The sequence below is a fragment of the Mustela lutreola genome, chromosome 7 (genome assembly GCF_030435805.1).
Source record: "Mustela lutreola isolate mMusLut2 chromosome 7, mMusLut2.pri, whole genome shotgun sequence".
Lineage (NCBI taxonomy): Eukaryota > Metazoa > Chordata > Mammalia > Carnivora > Mustelidae > Mustela > Mustela lutreola.
The window spans coordinates 24,265,366-24,270,969 of NC_081296.1; positions in this window are offsets into that span (position 1 = coordinate 24,265,366).

Below are 5,604 nucleotides of genomic sequence, written 5' to 3' on the forward strand. Positions count from 1 at the left end.
TCCCCCAACCCCCCTCCCCGCAGCAACCCTCAGTTTGTTTTGTGAGATTAAGAGTCACTTATGGTTTATAGGGCTGGTTTAGTGATCACAAATTCCTTAAGTTTCTGTTTGTCTTGGAAGCTCTTTATCTCTCCTTCCATTCTGAATTACATCTTGCTGGATAAAATATTCTTGGCTCCATGTTTTTCTCATTTAGCACCCTGAATATATCATGCCAGGGCTCTCTGACCTGCCTGGTCTCTGTGGATAGGTCTGCTGTGGGTCTAATGTCTCTATCCTTGTAGATTAAGAACTTCTTGTCTTGAGCTGTTTTCAGGATTTTCTCTTTACCTCTGAAATCTGCAAGCTTCATAGCTTTACTATTATATGTCAGGCTGTTGATTAATTTTTGTTGATTTTGAGGAGGATTCTCTGTCCCTCCTGGACTTTATTACCTGTTTCCTTCCACAAAGTAAGGAAGTTCTCAACTATGATTTGCTCAAATACACCCTCTGTTCTTCTCTCTCTTTCCTCTTTCTTTGGGACCCCAATCAATCTAATATTGTTTTGCTTTATGGTATCACTGATTTCTTGAAACCTCTCCTCATGATCCCTTAGTTGTTTTTCTCTCTTTTCCTCAGCTCCCTTACTTTCCAACATTTTGTTTTCTATACTACTTGCTCTCTCTTCTGCCTCATTTATCCTAGCCATTAGAACATCCATTTTAGACTGCATCCCAGTTAAAGTATTTTTAATTTGGGGCTGATTATATTTTAGTTCTCTTATTTCTACTCTACGGGATTCCCTAGTGTCTTTTACACTTTTTTCAAGCCCAGATAGTATCTTTATAATTGCTATCTGATTTCCAGGTCTGACATTTTACTTATATCCATATTGATTAAATCTATGGCAGAGAATATTACCTCTGGTTCTTTCTTTTCTGGTTAATTCCTCCTTCTAGTCATTTTTTCCAGAGAAGAATAGACAAATGAGAGAACAAAAAAAGAAATAAAAAAATAAAAATAAAAATATCAACTATGACCCCAGTGAAATATACACTAGACAAATCAGAAGAGATCAGAAACTGAAAAAGAAAAAAAGGTGTGTGTGTGGGGGGGTAGATTATAATCAAACAGGTAGACAGAACAGGGTGATACATTTGGTCCTGGGTGTATTTTCATCTGTTTGTTAGAAGACACTAAGTCCCACAACCCTAAAGAAAGAAAAACTTATATATACAAAAATAAAATTGAATACAGTGAAAGGAAGCCAAAAATGAAGAACATATCTATAAAATGTAAATGTTAAAATGAAAATTTTAAAAAGACTTACAGAGTTTATAAAATAGGAAACTAGTTGAAAAGGAAAAAAAAAGAAAAAAAAGAAATAAAGAAAAGGAAAATTTTAAACTGAAAGATAAAAGAATCAAGAGAAAAAAACCTTGAATTCTATATACTATTTTCTCCTAGCACTGGAGATTTGCAGTTCTGTATGCTCCGTAAACTTGGTATTAGCTTGATGTTCTAGAAGGTCTTCTGGGGGAGGGCCTGCTGTGCTGATTTTCAGGTGTCTTTACCTGGGTGGAGCTGCACTGCACCTTGCCAGAGAGCCAGGTTCAGTGTAAGCTGCTTGGGGTTCCTCTATGTGGCTTTTGTTCCCCCAAAGGCTTTTGTTGCTGCTTCAGAGGATGAAAATTAAATTGGGGGCACTCTGTTCTCCAGCCCTAGAGCTGAAAGATCCTGACTCCCACTTTTCAATAAGCCCTCAGGGAAAAGCACTCTTCACTATTGTATGTGCCAAACTCTGCAGAATCCTGCAGTGACACCCCTGTTAGTCCTCCCAGGGGAGGAAGGAGGGTCACCAATGGCCTACAGCTTATAGGCACCCCCCCCACACACACAGAGAGTGGTCACCTGATCCTGCATGCACCTGCATTGCTCCCTCCCACACACACAAGGTTGAGGGTCACCACATTTCTGCCCTTTGAAGGGCCCCCACCCAAAGAGCAGCCCTCCCATTGTTAGGTTCATGGTTTATGGCAATCTGAGCTGAGAGCCCACTTACTGTTTGCAGTCAGCTTCCCCTCTCTGGTGTTTGGGATCTCTGCTGGCTCAGGCACCCCCATTCTTTCTGTGACCCTGGGCATCCTGAACCACACTGTCCCACTTAGGATTCTGTCCCGCTTTGTCACCGGAGCACCTTTCAGGCAGGGAGATGTCTCACTGGAGCAGACTTCTAAAGCATCTGATTTGGGGCTCTAGGCTATATCACTTTCTGGTAACAGGCTTACAGAGGCTCCCCCCCTGCTTACCTTCTGATATATCCCCTCAGATTCACTCCTCTGCACCTCCTACCTTGCAAAAAGTGGCTGCTTTTCTATTTGTAGAATTCCAGCAATTCTTTCCCTACATCTCAGGTTGAATTCACAGGTGTTCAGAATGATTTTATAGATATCTAGCTGAATTCAAAGGACCAGATGAAACATGGTCCCCTACTCTTTTGCCATTTTGCCTCCCTCCTCCCATGTAAAACATTTATATAGATTAAAACTCAAAGCTGTTTAAAAAAAAAAAAAAAGAAGAAGAAAAGAAAGAAAGGAAAGGAATTTTACCATTTCTGTTCTCTTTACCACACTCCTGTCTCCCTTCACCACTGTTCCTCCCATTACCACTTTTATTAGTGTCTGTGTTTCTATTTGCAAAAATAAGGAAATATGAATGTGTGTGAATATACATCTATTTTTTTCTTATTCCCCCCTTATTTCTTCTATAAAGGGGAACTTGCTGTATACATTGTTCTGCATCTTGTTTTTTTTAGTAGCTATTTTTTCTTTGAGTTTTTTTTTTTTTTCATCTATAAACTGGGGAAAACACTATGTGAAAAGATCAAATAGAAGAAGGTATAAGAGGGGCACCTTGGTGGCTCAGTGGGTTAAGCCTCTGCCTTCGGCTCTGGTCATAGTCTCAGGGTCCTGGGATGGAGGCCTGCATTGGGCTTTCTGCTCAGCAGGGAGCCTGCTCCCTCCCCCCACCACCACCTGCCTCTCTGCCTACTTGCGATCTCTCTCTCTGTCAAATAAATAAATAAAACATTTTTTAAAAAAGAAGGAGGCATAAGAGGTACCCACCACAAGATTAGGCACAGTGAGACCCACCTCACATGTCCCTACAGTCTACTCCTGTCACTCTGTGTGGCAACAAATACTCCCCTTGCTTCTTGCTAATGCTATAAAGTGTCCTTGTGGCAATCAGGAGCACACACAGATATTCTACAGTGAATGGCCTGTAGCTTTTTACTTGTATCAACAATTAAAGGCCACTGCACCTGTTCAGACTTTGAGGCAAACTTTCAGAACCCAAAGTGGTACCCAGCACACAATCCAATAAAGGTAGTCATGAATCTATCCCACCTACCACACAGGGATGAACAGATGCATGGCCAGACTATAGCACAAACATTTTTCTATTTGACCACGATTTTCCTGTACTCCTCCTTACTTTGTGTAGATACATATTTTCATCTGAGATTATTTTCCTTTTTCTTCTCTATGTTTTTTTTTTTTTTTGGTCTCTCTCTCTCTTCTTTTTTAGAGAGAGCATGTGTGCACCGAGTTGGGGGAGGGAAGGAACAAAGGGAGAGGGAGAGAATCTTAAGCAGGGGTCTACACCCAGTGCAGATGCCAACTCTGTACTTGATCTCACAACCCTGAGATCATGACCATGCCCAAAATCAAGAGTCAAATGTTTTACTGACTGTACCATCCATCCAGGCATCCTGAGTTTTCTTTTTTCATTAAGAACTTCCTTTAACCTTTCCTATGACCCAGGTCTACCAGGAAGAAATTCTCTTGTCTTTTTTGGTCATTTTTTTGCTTTTCTGTTTCAAAAAATCTTTTTGTGTTTCATACAGGTTACTTGAGTAATAATGATTATTCTAAAGATGGTCATGTCTTCCCCTGGCATAACATGGAAAGCAAAAAAGCAAGAAGGACAGTGGGTTTTAGAATTTCTAATTTCTTACATTTTCACCCAATTAAAAATTATTTTGCCACAATGACATTTGTTCCTTAACCACCGCAGGAACTGCTACACTCCAGTCTTTATTTTACATGTTTCATTACAATTCTGTGTTTATGTAAATTATCAAAGCATATATGGCAGGCAGCTGTGTATACTATACACTCTATTTTGGTGGTGAGGTCTAAACTGTCTTTGTCCAACCTAACCAGATAGGGAATTATCTGGAAAAGCTAGCTGGTAAAAGGGAAATAAAATGTGAAAGTTAATTTCTATCTGAGAAGCACCTTTCCCCCTTCCTCTAGTTCCATTTTCAGAAATTAGGCTCTCTAGCAAAACAATGCTCAGGAATGAATATGTCTTGAAAAGTTCCATCTCCCTCCTATTTCCTATTTCAGATAAGAATCTTTTTCTAGCAGGGTGGCTGGGTGGCTCAGTCAGTTGAGCATTCAACTCTTGGTTTTGGCTCGAGTCATGGTCTTGTCATGGGATCAGGTCCCATATCAGGCTTTATGCTCAGCATGTAGTCTGCTTGGAATTCTCTCTCTCTCTCTCTGCCCCTCCCCTGGCTCAGTCTCTCTCTCTCTCTCTCTCTCTCATAAATAAATAAATAAATATCTTTAAAAAATAATATTTTTATATCAACATCACATTCCAAAATTTGGAATCTTTCAGTTTCTCCTAATTTTACTTCTAACTATGGAAATAAATCTTAGTGCTAAGAAGACATATTTGTCCTTTAACTTCTAAAAGCTTTGCCATTTGCCTTGTCTTTGTTCTTATTTTCATTCAAGTTCATCATGTTGATCATCTCTTATGTATAAAACCCTCTGTGAGGTGTTAAGGAGATTTAGAAATAAGACTCTACCCTGCCCTTAATTTAGGAATTAAAAGTAACACACAAGTAGCAAAAATGCAAATGGGGTGAAGTTAGAGAAAATCCAAGTGGTCCAAACTGCTATGACAATACCAATAAAGGAACTTTTATTCTGGTAGGAGATAAGTGGGAGGAAATAGCTTGGGCCAAGTTTCATAAAGAAAGTGGTTTTTTTTTTTTTTTAAATACAGAAACCAATGTCTAATGTTTTGATGGGAGCTGAAAATTTGGGACAACATTTCAGACTGAAGGTAAAACTAAAATATTCCTTAGGGAAAATGTTTTATGTTCCTTAGCAAGCAGAAGAACATCATGAAGGACCTGGACTCAAATTCACTTAGTAGTTATGTGATCTTGAGGACTTAATCTCTCTGAGTTTCATTTTCTTCGTCTATATAATATGATTAACAATAGCCACCTTCAAGAGTTTTCATTACATATATGTATATATGTGAGTATACACACACGTATAGATCTTCTTTGAGTTATGTTGTAATGAACCCACGGTTAAGGTGGAAATATTGTAAGTCAAAACAGATTTAACGCACCTATTCTACCAGACAGTATAGCTTAATGTAGTCTACCTTAAATGTTCTCAGAACACTTACATTAGCCTACAGCTGAGCAAAATCATCTAACAGAAAGTGATTTTCGAATAAAATGTGTAATGTCTAAAGTAACTCATTTATTTATTTATTTAAATATTTTACTTATTTATTTGATAGAGTGAGA